Below are 22372 nucleotides of genomic sequence, written 5' to 3' on the forward strand. Positions count from 1 at the left end.
CTGTGATTGTTTTTGAATAACAGATCCAAAATGCTAATTATCACACAAACCAATAATTGCAAGGCATTTTGATTCGTGTTCTGTCTGCATCTGCATCTAAAAATAAAACTAGGTCAAAGCAGGAGGTGCTCAGTTGTTGAAGGAAGCAATGTCAAACTTACTCCTTTTTCATTTATTTCTGTCATTCTAGACTGAATTCCTCAGAGCTTGTTTATCAGCAGTATAAGGGTTTGCATTTTCACTTCTCAATGTAGTAAGGGAAACTTTAGCCTTAAATAGCATCTCAATTACAGAATTATTCTTAAAAAACCTGTCTATTCTTCTAATAACAGTAGCTGATAAAATCAGTGGTGGATAGAATCAGTAATGTTTCAGTTACCTCTTAGAAAATATTAGACACTGTGAAAAAAAAGGTATTTTCAGCCTCAGGGCTGGTTTATACTAAGGGAAAGAAACATTTGCAAGATTTAAAGACATTTACCTAAAGGTCATAATAATCTACATTTATAATCATCTCAGTAACTAAACACCCCTACATAAATCTTCTCAATATTTTTTCTAGTAGAAATTACTAATCCAAATTCATAGATTCGAATGATATCTGCCCAGAATTAACCCTCTTTTGACATGAAGAATATTTAAAACATCAAGAAAAACTCTGTTAGACAAGGAGACTATTTTGTCTTTCCAAACAACTATCACTGTCATCAGAGATTATTTTCATAGAATCATGGAATATATGGGACCTTAAATATCATCTAGTTCCATCCCCACACCCATGGGCAGGGACACCTTCCACTAGACCTGCTTGCCCCATCCAGCCTACCCCCTAACACTGCCAGGGATGGGGCATCTAAAACTCCTCTGGACAACCTGTTCCAACGCTTCACCATTCCCACAGTAAAGAATCTCTCCCTAATATCTGATCTAAAGCTCTGCTTTTTCAGTTTAAACCCTTCCCCCTTTTTCTGCCACTACACGCCCTTATAAATATTTCATCTCTTGTAGAACCCTTTCAGGTACTGCAAGGGGCTCTAAGGTCTCCCTGGAGTCTTCTCCAGGCTGAGGAACCCCAGCTCTCTCAGCCTGTCTCCCTAGCAGTGGTGGTTCACCATCACCTTTGTGGCCTCCTTTGGACTTGCACCAACAGCTCCATGTCCTTCTTATGCTGGGAATTCCAGAGCTGGATGCAGCCCTGCAGGTGGGGTCTGAGCAGAGCTGAGGGGCAGAACCCCCTCCCTGCCCTGCTGCCCACGCTGCTCTGGATGCAGCCCAGGACACGTTTGTCTCTCTGGGCTGTGAGTGCTCATGGCCGGCTCATGTTGAGCTTCTCCTCCACCAGCACCCCCAAGTGCTTCCCCTCAGGGCTGCTCTTCACCCCTTCTCTGCCCAGCCTCTGCTTGGGATTGCCCTGACCCAGGTGCAGGACCTTGCACTTGGCCTTGTTGAACTTCATGAGGCCCACACAGGTGCACCTCTCCAGCCTGTCCAGGTCCCTCTGAATGGCATCCCTTCCCTCCAGCCCATTGACCACACCACGCAGCTCGGTGTCATTGATGAACTTGCTGAGGGTGCACAGGTTGGTTGTACTCTTTTAACCAGTGTTATCTAACAGACATGTATTTGAAGGACTAAATATGTGCATACAGGAGATCTAATACAAAAATTAAAAAATAAGAAAAATATTTTGGTAACTCATTGCAACTGTTGCCATCACATTTTTGCCACAAGCAATTTATGAAGAAGCAGTTGAATTTAAACATATCTATTCCAGCAGATAAATTTTCAACACTTTGTGAATGGTTTTACAGCTTGGTAAGGAAAATATGTATTTTGAATATGAACCCTATTTGGTGTGAGCTGTAGTCTGAATAACTGTGAACATTTCAAAATGAATCAATTTCAATTCTGTTACTTCCCTTTCCTCATTAAAGTCTTTACATCTTGCTTCAGACCAAGACAGATATTTTGACAAGTTTAAAAAATGGAAGCTACTGCATGGAAGAATATTTTTGTTCTTGTTAAAATTGTCTTGCTAAGTAAATATTGATCAGATGCTGCAAAACCCTGTGGCTGAATTCATTCTGTTTGAGGAGGAGGGAGGAGGGAAGAACTGCTTCAGGCTACTATAAGTTATAAAACTATGATGAGCAAAATAGGCATGTACCGTACTTTCAGCTGGGATGCTGGTACAAAAAAGTTTTGAGCAAAGTCCTTTGAACCCGTTAAATTCTCTCTCCCTCTTGCAGGGTTATTGATTAGGCCTACTCCAGCGGCAGATGAAGGCTGCAGGGGAAAAAGCAACTCCTCAGGCAGATCTGCTGACATTATCAGCTCTGTAAGAGAAAAAGCTTCTCAGTGGTCATGGTGGGAGCGCTGTTGTGCAAGAACTGAGTGCCTTGTTTTGTCTTCTTAGTTCTCTTTCTCCACATTTTAAAAATATGTAAAAGCTTATCAAATCTCATTCCCCATAGAGCTTTACCACATCAAATAGCTGGTTTCCAATAGAAGCTCTCAGCTATGCCAGTCTGGGATTACTATCAGTGGCTTAGAGAAAAGGCTGGTTAAATCACTGCTCTCCCTGAAGCAGAGCAGAGATCTGCCTCTTTCCACAGAGCTTGGAAGGGATCTCAGGGACAGAGGGAAGAAGCAGCCTTGTAATGCCCAGCTCATGGAAAGGTTTATGGTGAGGCTGACCTTAGGGGCAGGAATGGACAGAAATTTGGGCTCTGTGTACCTGCAATGTTTCCTTAGGTTAATCTCAAGAGATTTCCTATGACACCATCAGATAGGCGGCATGTGGAAATTAGTCTGTAAAACTGTAATTTTTTACAGGACTGCTTATTCATCCCTCACTCATCTTAGTGTAAACACTTACAATCACAATTCCCTGAATGCTATGAAATATAGCCTGAAATACTTTGCTGTTTCTATGTCCAATTAATTGTCTGCTTCTATGCCACTTTTTCCATGCCTCTGTGTGTGATTTTGGTCCCACAGCTTTTGTAAAGGACAGAATTCTCAGCTCAGCTGCTGAAGTTTTTATTGCACACTGTGATCCCTCCCTGAGGTTTATCTGTTCAAGGTCAAGCACAGACTCTCTGCAGGTGGCCTCCAAATATCTTGGAAAGTTTACAAGTTCATCAGCAAAGTCTGAGGTTTGTATTTCTAAGGCTGGCATTTATCACCATAGGCTTTGGAGAAAATTGGAACTTCTAAGAGCTAAAAAAGAATATTTCCTCAATCTCTTCCAAATAGATGTGGTTAAATTCAGAAGCTTATGTACAATACACTGCAAAACTAATCTACAGCTTAATATTGAGTTACAGACAAGCAAATCAGCTTTTCTTAAACACAACAGCACGAGCTTCAGGCATCTGTTATGTCTAACAAGAAATTAAAGGGTTTAACTTTTTCTATTGTACGTTAGTACCTCTGTTTCTTTTTCCTTTTATTCATACTTATGCAATTTTTACAAAATAAGGCATTCATTTATGTCTTTGAACAAGTACATAATGTTCAGAAGCTGATTATTTTTTTACTCCAATATTATCTTGGAACATGGCAGGGAAAAAATTTATTACATTCCTACTGGACTTAAAGGATGGATTTATTTACAGTGTCCTGATTCTTTTGGTTTATAATTTTTTAATGCTGACCAAGCTTATTTGCTGGTCAAAAACCAAACATCTTTGCTGGTTAACTGTCGCTTGGTAAGAGGAATTTTATTAAAAAGTGTTCAAAAGTTCATTAGCAATTTTTTCATATGCTAAATCTTTCCATATTTGAAATCATTCCTTAATCTGCTAATGACATTCAAGTTGTCTGGAATTCTCTGTAACATAGTGGCAGCAGTAAGACAACACCTATACTAAATAAAATTTACAAGTGTGTTAAGTAAAAATGGATTCAATAAGATGGGTTCTATTACATACAAACTACTGTTACCCATGAATATCTTTCAATTTTTTTCCAGTCATGCCTTGGAAAAGAAAGCCTAGTATGAAAATAGAAAATTGTCCCCTTAAAATCATAATTTTTTTAAGAATTGTGCTTCCCTTTTTGCCATCTTCCTTTGAAATTCCAGTGCAGCCTTGAAAATCAGCAGCAGTGGCCCAGTGCTGCCTCTCATTGTCTCTGGGTTCCATTTGGCTACCAGCTGTGTGTTCTCTTTTTAGCCAATCTACTCTAAAATTTAAGGGAAGATGATTTCATCATGATGACACATTCCACATTTGCATGGATGTGGCATTTTCAAGATGTGGGGCTATTTCTCTGTTCTTTCTTCAGTTTCTGAAAGGTACATTGGTATTACTCACTGTGTTCTCAGAAATAGAGCTGGAGATAGCTGCCTCCCTTGGATGTGATAATGATTTCTCATTATTTTTCATCGTTCTTTACCGACAATGACAATTCAATCAAGTGGTCATCTACATGGAAAAAAGTAACAAAACCAAGTATGTTTTCCAGGAATTTCATCTGTCTGTAATCTTTATGCTAAGATAGTTTTGTTTTAAAAGAAACATTCTTCCAGTTGAGTTCTTGTACTTCATAAATCCTATGATCAACATCTAATAAATAAATAATGATGCAGTATCAGATTAGCTCCAAAGAAGGATTAGTCCTGGGATTAGTACTACGAATAATGTCTGCAGTAACTAATCACTTGTAATTAGAAAAGAAACTGGTCCAAATCTTGGAACTCATGGAACCTGGGAAGTCCTAGACACTAGATTTTTGACAATCTAAACATGAGACCTGAATAATCCACAGGAATCAATAAAAGCTATTGTCAAGAAAGATGTGGAACAGTGACAAAACATTGGACATCACACAGAATAGTAATAACTTCAGAAATTTCTCCAAGACAGAAACATTAAGCTTATTTTGACAGTACTACAAACATGTTCTATGTATTAAAAGTTTTAGAAAAATTTGAATTTTGGCATGGGTTTGTGTCATCACACCTCCCTCAGGTCTGCTTCTGTTAAAGAAATGTAGGATCTTATTTGGGAAAAAAAAAAAAACCAGATTAAGCCGAGTCAAGTTACTCTTCTCTTTCTTTCATAATTACCAGAAATAATTATATATTCTTAAATATCAAATCCATTCTTCCCTGATAGGAGTTTAAAATAATGCAGGATATTTATAACTTTTCCAGCCAAGTTTTAAATTTCCTCTGACTAAAGCCCTGAAAGTGATTATCTTTTGTTTCACTGCATTAGCTTGCTTCTGTTAAAGAAGCATTTTATGGGTGCCCTTGAACCAACAGGCAGCCACATCACTCTTCCTGACTGCATGGTAATAGTAGAGCTCCTTGGCTTCTTTATTTTAAATACCATTTAGACAGCACAATATACAACTTGTTTTCAGCCATTATCTGGTATGGAACACATACAGCAATTCCCAAGGCTGACATCCATGTACATTTTTTATCACTTTGAGTCTCAGCATATCAGTGTTTTCTGATTGCCTTATTTTTAAGCTAAATTCAGCAAGAAATGTTCCCTGAAGATCTGAATTGTGCAGGAAGGTATTGCTTTGTTATGACAACCAAGCATCCCTTCTCACCCACATGATCCTGTCTCATTTCACATTATTGCTTTTTTGCCTATGCTTCTTTCTTTTGAAATATACAGTAAAGTTTAATATCTGGTATAAAAAAAGCTTTATTTCTCTCTTTCCATTTCTTTACGCTCTATGTGCTGCACACACCAGCCCCTTTCCATCATCTACAAACACAACAGAAAAGATCCTCTTTTAAATGTAAAAATTATTGTCTCATGTGGAATGGGGTTCAGTTCTGGGTCAAAGAGTGACCTTCCTGGCAATGTCACTGAGAGCCACCTGCCCAGCTGGGACTGCATTCTCAGCACAGAGCCACTGATCTGTGCAGAAGAAAACACTGGGTCTGTGACTCACGATCATGAGTGTGCTAATTACCCACCATCCAAATTTTTCATAAAATTAGAAGAATTACATTGATTTGGACTCATAATTTGCAAGCTGGGTTTGCAGCCACTGGATTCAGTGCTGTTTCTAAGCTCTGGGGAGGATTTGGTGCTTGTTTATGGTACTTGTGCTGGTTCCCAAAGCAACCATAGCTGTTTGGGAGCTGGACAGTGGGAAGACATTGTTTTAAATCTGATGATTTTCATAGCTTTAAATCTCTGTAACTGAAAGAGAAATCTAGAGATTAATATTTTCCTTTCTTCAGAAGAAGATATTCTTAAGGCTATGCAGTGAACTGAACGAACTCATCATTACTATGTACTGAACCATGATATAACAAGAATATCCTTAAGCTTAGAGAAATAGTTCTAGAAATGCATCGCTAGACATTGTATTAGAAAGCACACATTATAATATTCATTACAGTAGTAGAATGTGAACTGCATGTTATTGTAAAGGAAAATCCAATTTGCTGCCTACTGCCTTCAATTTGGTTTTGACAAGTACTCAATCTTCTGCTATATTTTGCTTTTTACGTTTATCTTCCTGGGCATGTTCTGTAACGTCTGCTTAGGGCAAAAGCAATAATCTTTTCATTTAATTTAGTGGAAAAGCTCATGTATTCACTATGCTTACTAGGTACAACAATATGAAAACAAATCCCAGTTGCTAAAGATCCATTTGACAATGTGAAATAGATTCTGACTTTTTAATTTAGGCATAAAATTGTAGAGGACATATAAGAGATGCAGATTTCAGAGCTGTACCCTTTATTTATGAGCAGTTGTAAGAGAGTGATCTGCAAAAGCCCATATTATTTTACCAGTGATGGATGAACTTAACATGGTCAAAAAATAATTTTGTTTGACCCTTGCAGAACAACTCTGGAAAGTATCAAACTTATTTGGCTTTGTTAAAAATCTGAGAATTTGAGTATACCTCAGTTCCTGCAATGAGTATTTTCTCAAAGTGGAGCACAATTTAATTACATTGAAGTTGGGTGCTTTGTAATTTAGCTCACTGCAAAGTGTGGGAAGGAGAGAGGGCAGAATTTCAGTAAAAATTCAATCAAATCTTAGCATTTCTGCTGAACTGTCCTTGAAGCAATACTGTGTGATCAAAGGGAAACTAATCTTGCCAAAATTTTAATTGTTTTAGGTATGAGGTTTGGTTTGCTTCATGTTGTTTCTGAATTTGTCCAAAAATGTCAAAAGAACATGTTTTATCTTGTGCACGGTAACTTGAAGTGTGGCAAAAATGCATCCCTAATTTTCTTACTACTTTTTCCTCAGAGGGAAGTGTGATTTTTTTGGATAAGCTCCTCAGTTTGCCTAACCAACTGATGCCTTAAGAGGCCTCCTAGAAACAGGGACTAGACAGGAGTAAAGGAATAAAAGCAGGTATTTCTTTGAAAGGCCTTCAAAGGTACCCTGTGGGGAGCCAGAGGCTATTGCCAAGATGGACCCCAAGATGGACGACAGGTCACGAGTTCTTCACACTTTTATAGGTTTGGTTCATTTGCATATCAGGGTTAATTCTCCAATTAAAGATTCAGTTTAATGATGTAATTTCCCCTCCGCTTGCCCCCCTTAGAGGCTTTTGGTTTATACTTTTTGGGCTTAGGAGGGTCTGGGTGTCCTTGAAGAGCAGGCCTGGAGAGGCTTTGTTATGTCTACCTAGCATGAGAGAGCAGAAATTAACAGGCTACAAGAAACTTCAGAGTTACACACTAAGCAGTACAGAATTTGAAAAATACAAAAGTTAAAACCTAAGGCATCACAGCAAACCCCTCCAGTGCTTTGGTCCCCAAGTCATGTGTCTCAGATTTTAGAAAATAAAGTTTGTAGAAATTTTTTCTATGAAACTCAGAGAATCAGGTAAGTCTACCACACTGATCTAGAAAGATATTTTCAGCCCAATTCCTCCACCTCCTTTGAAATAAACAGAGAAATAAAAGGATATTGTCCTTTATAATGCTGTTAAACCCGATATCTTATCCCTTCAAACAGCAAGCAGCAGCATCTTTCGTGTTCCCTCATTTATAATGAGGAATCGCTGAAGGGAGCCACAGTTGGATTCATTATTTTTTCCAGGAAAAAGCATCAGTCTGAATACTAGGAACTATACCATGGCCTTATGTTTTAGGACTGCTTCCAGTGATGGCTGAAAAATGACAATTATTTCTTATCTCCTCAAACTTGAAGGAGGCAACATAGCCTCAAGCAAAAACAACCACAGCCACCGGGTTTGTGGAGCAGTTTTTGTAGAATAAAATATTGCTAGAGCAAATTTTATACTTCTCAGACCTCTGAGTTTACATTTTCAGTTGGCCAACTGTATCTTTAAAGTTTAGTAGAGTTTTGTTCTACAGCCAGAAATGTATTTAATTCTTCAGAACCAAATACTGCAGGTTCTGGCTCAGTACAATTCCTACAGACCTCAAAAATCCTGCAGGATTTGGCCATCTGGAAGCTGGTCTGCAACATACCAGATTTTGATTTACTTGATACAAATGTCTGATCTCTCTTACACACTTGTGAGCAACTTAATGTTTCTCACTAAGGCATTCAGTCCCTGTGGATATGGGTGTGATTTTAGAAACTGGTGCCACATATGCTCTAGAGCTCAGCTCTCAGTCACTACATTTGAAACCAACTGCAAGTGTTTCTGCATGACCTGAAGATGGCTGAAATTTAGCCAGCAGATATAGAACTGTGATTCTACAAATTTCACCAACTTGCTGCATTACCCCAGAGTTGCATCAGACTCTCTTTTGGCATAAGAATTTCTGTAGATTCTTAGCATTTAATTTTTTGGGATGTTCCAAGGTCCCTCAGTTGTGACAAAGCTGAGCATCTTGTGACTGAACCTGATTTTTATTATCCAGAAAAACTCAACCAGGTTTTGTGTCATTTAAAACACTGAGAGGCTCAAAATTTAGGAGGTCTTTCAGAGCAGATTTGCAGAATTAGGTTTGGTATCATCACTTAGAATACTGATGAGACCAACCATTAACTTGGGGAAGAAACCCATAAACACTCAGTGCTGCCTTTCCCCCCTCCTCCCTTCCCACACATCCTTACATGAAAGCTTCCTTGAATGTGCTGTCATGGGTGACTTTCTCACCTATCCCAGTGCTACTGATGCCCCTTTGTGACAAGAAGTCAGGATAAAGGGTGCCAGGACCAGAGCACACCACATCAGTGCCTCTGCAGAGGTGCAGACTAAGGAAGGCATTTTTGTGTCCTTTTGGTCTGAGGAGAGAGTAAAAGTTTAGACTTGTGCATGTTCTGAAGGTGCTGTGATATTGTTGCTCTGAAAGAGCATAATTTCTTCCACAGCTTTATGGTTTTAAGTTTGCTGCTCTGCTTTGAAGTCTAAATGATTTCATTTTCCTAGAAATTATTCAATCTATTTTTTGCATAAAGCTCTTAATCCTTAGCCAGTCTGGAAATGCGCAAGAACTTCAAAACACACTCCTTGGTGATTTAGCCTAGTATGTCTTCATTTTTCATCAGCTTGTTAACAATCCTCCTCTCATCTGTTGACTTCCTTCTCTCTTTGCTGTAAGCTTTTGCCACAGAGAGCCTCTCACAGCAATCAGCAAGTTTCATAAACTGCAATTGTGCCAGATAATTAAATAAGAACCCTATTTCAAATCAATTTAAATCCATATGACTTTCAGAAATGACAGTTGCTACACTGTAAAACCAGTGAATAAAACCCTTTGGAATACTTCAATCAATCCCAACTTTGTTTCATCTTAATCTTCAGAAAGCAATTCCTGCAAATGTCAACACTGCCCAAATAGATTGGGTCATGATATCTTGTATGTGTTAGCTCCAGAACTGCATTTGGATCAGGTCAATTAAATGAGTGGAATTATTGCTTTTCTACAGAGAACAGATAGAAGCAGGTGCTTTAGCTAAGGTGTGTATTTACAGCAGTGCTTAAGTATTGCTATGGACATAACTGGATTTCTCCTATTTATTGTGTAGTAGCTACACAGCAGCTACCACAAGTTTATCAGCTAACAGCCAGTAATGTTGTAGACTTGTATAGAATGGATACTTTTGTATGGCTCGGGAGATGTTTTTGATGGGTTTTTTTGTTGTTTTGTTTTCTCTAGGATTAGGGCCTGATTTTGAATGAAAGATCTTGTGCTGCGCAAATTCACAGGCAGAAGTAATTAATCCTTTTCCTTTAACCGAAGTCAGTGAGGGAAAGAAATAATACAACAACAGAGTAAGTCACTGGCATAACAGAAACCATCTCTACTGAGTCCCATCCTAGTAGACCTATGCAGTAGAGCATCTTCAACAGACTAAATTGCTTTATATCTTTTTTAGATCTGAGTCTGCTGTTTTCAGTCTATGAACACCAAATACACGTTTCACAAATTCACTATGTTTGTATTAAAATAAGAGCTAACATATGTTCCTGCATCATATTCGTTTAACTACTCCTAGTCATCTGAAATCCTGACTATAAAAGCATTTGTCACAAAATTGTCCATCTCTATATGTGTCTGGTGATAATGGTCATCTTGTCCATCCCAGTAGACTTTTTATTAGTAATATAGAATTAAAACCAGGAATTAGCAGTGGCCATTGCTGTATGTAGCCAACTACTTGTCTGGCTTCAAGGGCCTGGATGATTTGCAGTTTTTGAACAATAGCAATCCAAATTGCTAAAATTAGTAGAAAATACATAGTATTTGTACCCTGTTCAAAACCTGCAGCTGGCAGAGACAGTTAATTAGCCTGGAGTTTACATGCAAAGCACCAGTAATGCCCTGACTGAAGTGATTAGCTGGGCCTGTAATGTGCTTTTAGTAGGACTCACACTTCTTAAATCTAAATTTTCATTTCTAGATAGTATCATAATGTGCCTGTGCTTTTAGTGAGAATTGAAAATGTCACAAATTGCATTGCTTCCCAGGTGAAATTATCATTATGGGAGGGATTTGAACCACATCTGTCTAAAGGCTTGTTCTAAATGTCTGGCGGGCTCAGCAGCTCTCCCAGCTCAAACTGCTGCTGCTGAGTTAGCAGGCAGTGCTGCAGAAGGACTTTACTAAAAAAATTGACAAGCCAAGATTCACTGATGATACAAAAGTGTCTGGATAACTGAATCCAAGCATGACTAACTCTGGTCATAGTGGCAAAAGAGCCAACTGTCTAAAAGCAGAGAATGTAAGAAGGCAATGAAAGGTAATTTGGCTGTGTCGTGGTATCTTTATTACAAAAGGAGACATACACAAATGGAAAAAAGAGCAGTTGTCTCTAAAAGGCTATCAAAACCCTTTAGGTTAAAAAACCAGCCAGGATAAAAAGGTGAGTGCACTGATATTTACCAGGGGTAAAGAAAGGAAGAGGATCTACAAATACATTAGGTGACAAAGGGAAGAGTGAAATTAGTCAGGGTCTCAATTAATCAGGGTGTAAATGCAAGGGAGGAGGAATTCTAAGCCCCTCTTCTGTCTTTGCAAAAAGGTTAACAATGACCAGATACTCATGAGTCTAGTAAGACTATAAGAAACAGCCAAAATGGATTTAGCAAGAAATAATAGTATCAAACTGATTCGATTTTCCTCTTTGATGGAGAGCTCAGGCTCTAAGGAGGAGCAGTCAATGTGCTGAACTGGAAACTCGGATAAGGCTTAGAATCCTGTTCACTGACATATTCATGAGCAATTGATGGAAGTACAGGCAGGAGAAAATGCTCTCAAGGCGTAGTGGAACAGTCAATTTGGGAAACTATAACTGAACATCAATTACCTATAGATCTTTTCAAGTTTCTGGAAAGGTCATTTCATTTTAACATATTTCCCCTTTTCCTTTTTCCCCTTCTCTTTTTCTTTTGCCAGAGAATCAAGTAAGATTAAATAATTGTGGTTTAGGAATTGCTTTCTTTATTTCTTTGCCCGTAAGTAAAATTTTCCTAAGGTTTGAAATGCTCAGCACACTGACTGAAAAGATACAGAAATTTTATGTTCTCTTTGTTCCATATCAAGGGAGAGAATAAGAAAACCAAGGTTTCCCTACATAAATGTATTAGATCTTAGGGTTGTGAGTTTGGGTTTTTTTTTAAGGTACATTAAATTTATTAAATTTATTAGTCTCCTGCTAAATAATATGATGTCAAGAATTTAGTCTATTTTTTCCTACAGAGTTCTAATAAACAGATTAGAGGAGGCAGATCAGTGGGGAAAGTAAGCTGACACTGATTTGTTGTTTCAACAAAATGGGCTGAAGGGAAGTTGATAAACGGTTCAGAGTAGCAGGAGGAGTCCTGCTAATCTATATGTCACTCAGGAAAAAAAGTTCTCATGTAGAAATTTTCCCATTACATGATTTGTGTTAGTATTCTGTTAACACACATAACTGCTGAATAACAAAGATTAACAAGCTCATGGCCACAAATAAGCTTTTCGTTTTCTTATTTTTGAGCTTCTCATATCCATGATTAATAATTTGTCAGAAGGTTTGAAGTCTTGTCTCAGAATGCTAAATACATTAGTAATTAGAGCTCTACAAAATAACATTGTAAACAGAATATCCAATGAGCTTTCAGATATGGTCTAAAATACAAAGACCCTCTGAAGGAGGAGGGAGCAAAGTGATGTAGGACAGAGGGAAAAGGAAATGCCTGTGCCCAGAGATTAAGTTCTGAGTAAAAATAATAAATTCTCTAAATAAGCTGTAGTTTCCTTTGAAAATGATAACTTTGGAATAATTAAAAGCTACCAAGAGTTGTAGAGCCAATATCAGCATCCACTGATACTTAGGAGTTCTGTAAATCAGTATTTTTCAAAATTTTTATTTTTCGAAGTATTGTAAATCTTTTCAGGAAAAAAAAAAAGCGCCAACCACTCAGTAGGGTCAGTATTACTGCAATGGTTTCATTTGTAACTGAAAATTATTCTATGCTTTGGATAATCTCTTGCTTTTACTTCCTTTATTGGTTGGTCATTTCTTTGTGTACATGGGAACACATACAGCTGTTCTATTTTCTCTTTCTTTTTTTCTTTCTTAGGGAGGTGGGTATGTCGTAGTTGCTTCACAGTCACCATCTGATCCATTAAAGCTCCCATGGCCATGGGACATGACAGAGGAACACTGCTGGTACCTTGATGCATTAACTTCAATGGCTGGTGCTTCTCTAATTTAGATGTGAACTCTCAGCCCAGTTGTATATCAGCTAAGAACAAACCCAAAGCTATAATTTCAAAACAGAACAGATAACAAATATGAAGGAGTCTTTGGGACTAAATAAACATTTCACCTAGTCCTGGTTCTATAGCTTTTCCCCCCTTTGTCCTATTGGTGAGGTATTCAGTGAATTTTTTTACCAGGTTTATTTTCAAATTAAAGAAACCACAGCTGACATTGGTGTCTTGGTCAGTACTTTTCTTTTCTGAACAGTTGCCAGATTCAGGTTAGACTTGGACATTTTTCTGAACTCCCTTGGCTGCAGAAAAGATGGGTGGAGGTTCAGATCCATGCAGCGTATACCTTTTGCTTGGGCCTCCAGAGAGAGCTAAAGCAGCTTCCCCTGATTCCTGCAGTGCTGATTATTCTCACAGTTTCTGGGAAAGCAGCTGTGATGTGCCAGCACACTGAATTTCAAAGAGGGTGTGGAGAGCCCTCCCTCCTGCTGAGAGCCTCTATAAAAATAACTTGATCTCGGGAATTCACCCAGATGGCCTTGGGGAAAATGAGCAGAGGCACCAATTATTAGCATGAGGATGTCGAGTGTATCATTGTACATCAATGTAGTTGCTGTAGCTGCAATCAAGGCAAGACAGCAAGGAAAATTAGGAGAAAAAACCCCTTCCATCTACTTCTGTCTTACTGCCCTCATTAGAAAAACAAAACCAAACCAACATAAAACAGTATGTGATAGCCTTGAAGCGTCACATAAATTAAATGCTGATATTTCTTTCGAAGGTTTGGTCCTTGTAGCAAAAATATTCTATTGTTTCTACAGCTCAAATTGCCTCATTCTACTTTTCTTACACCTTTATAAATGCTAAAATTGATTTTATATGTGTGTTGCATTATAAGAGTATTTAGTATGCAGTTTTACAAAAAGATATAAACTCTTTTCTGTGAACTTTATTAATACTCTTTACATGAATATTTTCATAGGCATGCACTGGTAATACATCTGTCTGACGCACAGTGCAGTACTTGTGCAATATCAACATGATTGAATGCTGCCTTTACCAGTAAATGCAGAGATTAGGAAGTTACTGGAAAGAAGTCATGGAAAGTTTAGAGACTCATTTCCAACAGGATTTGGAAATGGAAATTCTTAATAAATCATTCTGTATTTAAATGCAAACACAGTTGCACACATTTTTGTGTAGCCACACATGTATCTCCTTAAGGACATGCTCCGGGTTGTCTGAGAAATGGAATTCTGTTTGCTCTGGATGACCTGCTTACGTAACAAAGAAAGGTATTTAAAGAGTGCTTGGAATTCTAAGACTCAAGAAATATGTTTTGCAACCACTGTACAGACTACAGTATAATGCATAAGTAAAAGAAGAAGCACTAGTTTAGATTGCTCACTAAAGTTTTCATTTCTCTGGAGTATTTTTCATGTATGTCTGTGTGTCTGAAATTCTCAAAACTGTTGCCTAATTACAGATGGGTCTAGCAGAGGGAAGTTCCCTCGATGTCCTGAGTTAATCTCAGCAGCATTAGAGCAGCTGATCAGTTAGAGAGAGGCCCTGTCAGTGCTTTCCCTGGGGGAACATCTGAATGTTGACATCAATCCTTACCAGATATCAGAAAGGAAGAGAATGTTTCTAAAAATGCCCCCACTGTAGGAGAGGCCTCAGTCAGACCCAGCACCCAAAGATGTGTGAAACACACATCTGAAAGAAACCAGGCTGGGAAATTATCATGGTTAAATTTATTTTGGGTGTTGAGGTCTTCAATTTCTGCTTGTGTCTTCATGGAAATCCTTTCGTTTCCATGCTACATAAGGCAGGAGGTCAGATATGCACTTGCTTACTGCCTCCACGAAACTGTGTATTTTGAATGGACATAAAACATCTTTTTTTTTTCTTTGTTTCTCCCCTGTGGCAAATTATTATAAGGAACTGCTCAAAAAGAAAAAGAAAGCAGGTGAAGTATATATTTTGTTAGAGTTTAAAAGTAGACAGTCATGCCAATCAGTTAGGGATAGAATTTACTACAAGGTCAGCAGCAGGGAAAAATATTCTTAGTGCTCAATTATGTTTTAAGTTATAGATAAATTTCTTGCAGCAGTTGTGTGAATTTGTACACATTCTCTTGGAAGAAAGAAAAGCAGTAAAATTGAGAGCAACGAAACCTGACATGCGGTCGCATTGTTTGTAGAAATTGCTTGTTATACATCCAGTTCTGGACATCTAGCGTGGAAGGTGTCAGTATTCATTTGAGGATCACCCCTTCAAAATGATTTTATTGCACAATAGGAGCTACTTGGTAACTATTGCAGAGCTGATTTGACTGGTGTGTACATAAATAGATATGTCCACCAGGTAATTGCTGGTTTTAGTTGAAATTATAAGTCCTGGCAATAATGCTGAAAAACCATTTGCATCCATCTAATTATTGACTAGTTGGGTTGCTTACACCAGGTAGAGAAGATTTGCTGGGAAAGTCAGGGCTTCCAAGATCTTTTTCCATGATAGGCTTCCTGTCGAGAGAGGGACAATGGCACTTCTGGATGGGGTGCACAGGACAGTCACTACTGAGCTGCTTAGCAGAGTGCATGTTGAGTTGAGGTGCTCCAAAACAAGTGTGTGCTGAGACTTCTATACCCAACCTGCCAAATCATTAGAAATATACCTTGAATTTCATGAATTTCAATAACAGGAAATGGAAAGACCTGCATTCATAGCTTCACAGACTAAGAAGGGATTGTTTTCTGTGAGAGATAAGGAAGGTTTGTAGTTACTGTTGTGTCTTTAAAGCCTGATTCAGCTCTGAAAATAATCTGTATTTGAAATACCAGGCCACTGACTCTTCTGCATTCCTTGAGTTATGTCTCAACTTTCAAAGCTACTATCCCATTCCCATCTCGTCTGACTGAAATGTCATCAGCTCCATTTTTGTCTCATTTTTACCTTCTAGCAAAGGATTTGAAGTTCACACTAAGTATATTTTCTATTCATAACCTTACTCAGCTTTAGGGTGTATGACCTGTCATCACATAAAATATTTTTTATATCTTTATATCCAGTGGGGTTGCTTCATTTTGTTCTCATATTAAGAATTTTGAACTTCAGCCATTTGTGAGTTTTAAAGATCCTGTAGAGAGGGATGGACATTTGAGCTGTCGCTGCCCTGGCTTTTCCTCAGACTCTGACCAGGACTAACTACAGTCACAGGCATTCTCAAGGACTCGAGTGGTTTTCAGGCTGACACCTCTGAATCCTTAGCTGACTTTAAGAACTATGTAAGATAACTTTAAAAACTATCCAGAAGAGTTAATTCTCCTTATTATGGGATCTCACTTATATGGGAAATTTTTTATAATTGTTGAACTGAGAAAAAGGTTCAAACGCTTATCAAATACATTGAATAAAAGATTTCAAATCATATCTAGGTATAATGAGAATGATTTTCATCAGCTCCTGCTTTGAATAAATAATTTCACATGGTTTGTTATTGAATTATTTTCTTAGGTTAGGAATAAACAATGATTTTGTCAATAAATTGTCAGCAGTTGAGTCTTACTCATCAAAAGCACCATCATTTTGCAAAAGCTGAAATGAACTCTTTAACTTTGAATAATCCAGCATTTTACTCTTTTCATATATTCAAGCTTTACAAAAGGCTGCAGTTTTTTGCTTATGAATAATAGAGTATTAATGGAAAAAATCCTCAGATACCCCTTGAAATTTCATTCCCTTTTTTTTTAAACTGTATAAAGACTCAGATTTTTATAAATGAACTTGCATTTCTCATTTAAAGAGTTTTCACTGAATTTTTCTGAAATCAAAAAATTTGTGTTAGAGACAAAAAATAAGTTGTCAACTAGTATACATATGGCCTTACTCAAGTCAGAACTTGCTTATATCTTAATTCTTAAGAAGCATTGGAAGTATTTGTATATGCAGTCACACAAGCATACATTGTGTGTTATACTGGCAAGTTATTTATTTATCTTAAATCAAATGTGCCAAATGAACACTCAGTAGTATTGCAGCTGCAGGATACATTTACAGGGCTAAAAGTGAGTATTCTTGTAAAGAACTATGAACCATTTTGCATTGATCAAAATTTTTTGACCCGATACCAAAACACAGATCCAGCTATTCCAGCATAGACAGTGAATTTGCATTGCCTTTAATTGAATTACATATTATGAAGGAAATAAAAATATGGAATCATTATTAAATCATCCCAGAACTATTTTGAACATATTTAAGCAACAAATTTTTTATGTACTTTTGCAAAAAGATGGGGTTTTTTGTTAATTTTTTAATTGCTTTCCCTTTTAATATTTTAAAAAGCCTTCAAATGTCTTAAAATATTTAATTTTGTTTTGTATCAAATCAACCTATATTTAACTCAATATTGTTCTATAGCTAGAGACAATGCAATTATTTGTGTTGTTTCCTATCTCATCTTTTAGATGTAGATACATTTATTTATAAGGGACTCTGCCCCATTTCTAATTCTGGATTCTGATTTCTATACTGGGGAAAAAACAAGTATTACCATATTTCAATATGTTTGTCAGGGATCTTGGAATGAGAAGTGGTGTTGTGTTATTTACTGTTATGAGAGATTTAAGGTAGAATGATCAAGAATAATTACAGAAGGATTTCCTAAGTCTAGTGATGGGGCACTAAAATGGTGAAATTCAGTGTAGATAAATGTAGCGACGCAGGGGAAAAAACAGCTTGAGCTCCACTTATAAAATTATGATCTCTGGGATTGTTAAGTGTCAAGAGCAAGATCTTTTGACAGTTATAGGTAGTGCTGGTGAAAAGCATCAGCTAGGTGTCTGGTGAGTGTCCAGAAGAAATCACTTTTTAGGAATTATTAGGGAAAGAATAGAAAATAAATCTTATATCTCTGTATATATACATTGTTTATCAACCCTGTGAATGCTTCTTTTCTGATGGCTCTCCCATCTCATAAGGCTTATTTTGGAATTTAAAAGCTTTGAAGAAAGGAAAGATGACAAAATGATTTGTGTATATGAAATCGCTAAATGTGCTTGGATCTTTTGTTGTAAAGGAGACAATATAGAGGGAGAATTTAAATAAATTTGTATTTAGTGTATAAATTTTTAATTAGTCTATAAATACAAATATATTTAACATGACATTTGAAATTCCTAATTTTCTTGTCCTTTATTGTGACTGTTTATATTTTCTTTATGGAAGCATACATTTAAGGGAAAGATATTTAACTGTGATCTAACTTGATGGCTTCATGTAATGTAGACTCTTCTTTAGCAGAAGTCAATGGTAAAATCCAGTCAGATTAGAGACAGGAATATATAAATATACTTTCATGAGATAAAAATTCATTTAAAATATAGGATTAAATCCTGTTCATTACAGTCAGACAACATTAGTATTTGCTTCAAGGGGACTGCTCATTTGAATAAGAACATTATCCATAATGAGCAAGTCCTTTCAAAGCTTGGATCAATGCCAGGGTAAAAGTTCTCCATTCTTATCTCTTGGAGCCAAAGGGATAAATGAAAAGAGAGGAAAGAATTACAATAGATGCTCTTATCCGCTGGTTTAATCAAGTAAGCACTTATCACTGCATTTCATTTGAAAAGAGAAGAAAAACCTCACTTTTTGAATCTACTGACCTTGTAAGTTAGACAGGCTGGCCTGTTGTATGACAGGCTCAGAAGACAACCTTCTCATTTCCTTTCCTGAGCTAAAGGACACATGTTCTGCAAAGAGAAAAGAAGAGAGAATCAGGGTTGTATTTACTTTAAGAAAGAGGGCAAACTGGTGAGAAGTGCACTGACTGATGTGAGAAAGGAGGAAATCTTATGTTACTCCATTTTACTGGATCTCTGGTTCATGGCATTACATGGAAAGGTGTCAGCAGTACCCGTGACAGAGCACTGTGATCTTTCAAGTGACGTGGTACAAAGACCTTTTATCCAGGCAGAGCATATGTGAATGGCAGCAGCAGCAGAAACTTTCCAGTCTTTTCTGACCCTTTTCCAGTCTTCCTCGACCTCCTAAGAGGTTTTTCCTTCTGTGTAGGGAAAAGTTGCATGTAAAAATGCAATTAAAATGAGGTTTATAAATTTAATATGCAGGATATATATATGTGTGTGTGTGTGTTTAAGAGCAAATTAGTGTTCCCTGCAGGCTGTTTAGAGGCACTGCTGGTGGCAGGGAAGCTGTAGCACCTTGAAGTGCATTCATATATATATATTCCCACACTTCCAGTTGCTAAACCTATATTGTCTGGTTATTTGGGAGAGAATACTTTATAGAGAATTGGAAGGAAAAAAAATCAAGTAGATCCTTTTCCTTTGTCGTTTAGGCTGCACAGAAATATCAAACTACATTTTGACCTTATCTATCTACGTTCATTTTGTTTTACTCTTCTGTGTAATCGAGGTGATAACCTCAGCCCTAAATACCCCATGCATTTCCATCTTTTCAATTTCCTCTCCCTTTTTCCACACCTCAGTTACTGAAGGGTTTTGTGGCAGAGAGTAATTTTAATTCCACTGTGCTTTGAATGACCTCAGAGCTCAAATAGCTGTGCAACTTTATACTATTTTCCTTGCTGCAAATAAATGCTGCATGGAAGGCTCCCTGCATGATTCAACATTATAGAAATAAAAATGTTTAGATCACAACGTGGTTTGCAAGGGTTTACTGAACTAGTTGGCAGTTTTGTTCCTCGGAAACACAAGTGAAGGGGGCAAGAATGCAGATTTGTACCAACAGAGAGAATGGCAGAAGTACTGGAAAGAGAACAAAACTTGTAACCTCGCCACTGTTGATACAACAGCGTAAAAAATAATGGTTGTAAATTCTGCGTATCAACTAAAATTATTACTTAAAATATTGCTTAGAGGAGCAAGTAATTTTTCACACATACAGCTGATTCAATATGAAGTAGGTACATTTTTTATTATTTTGCACTACAAGTTTACTCCCTGAACTAATCCCAAAATATTTTCTCCTAACAAATTCATCACTTTCAAGCTTTAGAGTCTGCTGTAATCATTGAGTCTGTCTTTTATTATATTACAGGTTAAGTACTTCTGGTATCACTGTTACAACATCTACCTAGAAGTTAAGAATAAAAATTTGAAGTTCTGGAAAGTCTATTCCTTTTGTTAAAATATTCTAAAAATTTTATCTCTTCAAGTAAAAAGTATGTAGCATTTTCTAGATGGAGCTTCAATTTCCAGACTTTCTGTATTGGTCCTTTTATACCTTTTCAGATCTAAATGTCTCTCTCTAAGAAATCAACCAAGTTACCATGAAAATAGATTATGATATTGAATTTCTTTTAAGTTCCCTAGGCTGTGTCACCTCCTTATTCTACTCTCTCTCCCCAGATAATCATATATTTTATGAGATGGGTATTTAGACTTAAATTAGATAAACTTCATTGGTCCCTTTTGCAAAATATCTGAACACAAGGCCAATTGCAGAGGAAATTTGAAAATTAGCACAACAAACCAATTTTCTGGAAAGAGACTTTCCTGTCTTTACTTATACCCATTTTTAAATGGCAGCAAAAACACAGAAATCAGTTAAGTTTATTGGTTTCAGACTGAAATTGTGGGGTTTATTTTCACCATGTCATAATGCATTCATGTTGCTCCAGTTTGTATTTAGGAGAACAGGACTGGATGACATTTGATTCTTTTGTTGATACGGAAACATTGCTATTCATCTGAGAACACCTTCAAATGGAACCCAGCCTGCAACTTGGACTCTAAGCCTGAGGTAATTAGGTTAGAATTATATTTACAGAATTAAAACAGATGAGGAGAAACAAATAATGATTATTTATGGTGTTTTCTTGACTCCAAGTTCTACATCTTACATTGTTTTATAAATTTCTGTTGAATTCTTATCCCAGAAGGCTATTGAACACAGACTTTCAGAACCACTGCATACTGCTAATATGAGACTTTTTTCAAGTTGTTTTTAGAAAACCCCGTCCTCTCCACGCATAACTTAATGGGAAAGGACAAAGCAAAAACTATGCACATGTATTAATTCTGTCTCCCAGAACAAGTTTTAGAAGTTGACTGGTGAAAACCTGTAACCTTTTCTCTCTCTTTTAAATGCTATTTCTTGCAGACTAAGTTAATTCGTTTTTTTTAGCCTAAAAAGGTATTTCCATGGCTGAATGAAAAAGCAGTTTTGGAGAAATTGGATGCAACTCATTGTTTCACAGCAGGGTAGTTCCTTCTCTCATTTTCCCTTGGTTAATGCTGGGAAAAGCATGGAAATGTGTTGCTGCAAACGTTATTACTGGGTAAACATGTGGTCTCTCTGTTACCATTTATTGACTGCTGGTGTGGTAGTGTTTTTAAGTCATATCTCCTAGAAAATTTCCTTCTCAAAATATTTTTTTTCTATTGCTCGAAAATGTTTCAGGCTTATTGCTTGGATGTTTTCTGACCTCTGTCCTTGGAGTAATTCCACTTTGAGCATCTCCTACATCTCACACAGTTTAGAAGCCAGCTGATGAAATTTCCTGGAATTTCTTCAGTTCAACTGCTTCAGCTTGTAGTGTTCAAAGGCATGGGCTTTAATTTTCTTTTTGGATTCCTAGCAAATTGGCTCAGATTTTTGTGAATCAATCCATTACCCATGACTGCCTTGGGGATATCAGTCCTTGCTGTATGACATTTCAGCTTGCTATTTTAAATTCAGTTTATACAAACTATATTATTTAATACTGCTGTTCTTATTTCATGGCCAACACTTTACAAGCAGAAGCCATCCCTGTCTAGGCTGTTTGACATCTTACTGAGAAACGGGGTCATTTTAGAAAGAAAGCCATTACAATTGAGCAGGCTGTAGAAAATCAGTGCCCTAAACTTAGCTGAAAGTGGGGAGATAAGCTGGAGATGTTCCCTGAATTGTTAATGCCATTAACTCCAGGAGGAGTAGGATGGCAGAATACTTGCTCAGTTTTTAGTCCAAAAAGGGAAGAGCCTCATAGATTTGACGGAGCAACTTTACCAGACCGATAAAAGTCATGACCTTTCTTATAGAGAAAAACTGGTAACTGACATATCCTAATGACAGACCTGATCAGCCAGATTGGAATCATAGTTAGTCAAGTCAACTTATCACATTTATTTAAAAATTTCTTTTTTACTTGGCTAAAATCTTAGAGGGAACAGCACCTTTCCTGGAATCTTCCATTTGCTTACTCAAGTTACATAC

General features: G+C 37.1%; 1 long non-coding RNA gene across 8 annotated transcripts in view; it reads left to right on the forward strand.

Moving 5' to 3' along the window:
* The window catches only part of LOC116448550, a 436138-nt gene that overhangs the window by 352387 nt on the left and 61379 nt on the right, over positions 1-22372 (forward strand). For 5 of the 8 annotated variants that reach the window (XR_004242002.1, XR_004242006.1, XR_004242005.1 and 2 more), the window contains one exon: positions 20793-20914. The exons of the other annotated variants lie outside the window; for them this stretch is intronic. This is a non-coding gene — a long non-coding RNA (uncharacterized LOC116448550). The remainder of the gene's footprint in view (positions 1-20792; positions 20915-22372) is intronic. 8 annotated transcript variants of the gene reach the window in all.

The sequence above is a fragment of the Corvus moneduloides genome, chromosome 10, assembly GCF_009650955.1.
Source record: "Corvus moneduloides isolate bCorMon1 chromosome 10, bCorMon1.pri, whole genome shotgun sequence".
Lineage (NCBI taxonomy): Eukaryota > Metazoa > Chordata > Aves > Passeriformes > Corvidae > Corvus > Corvus moneduloides.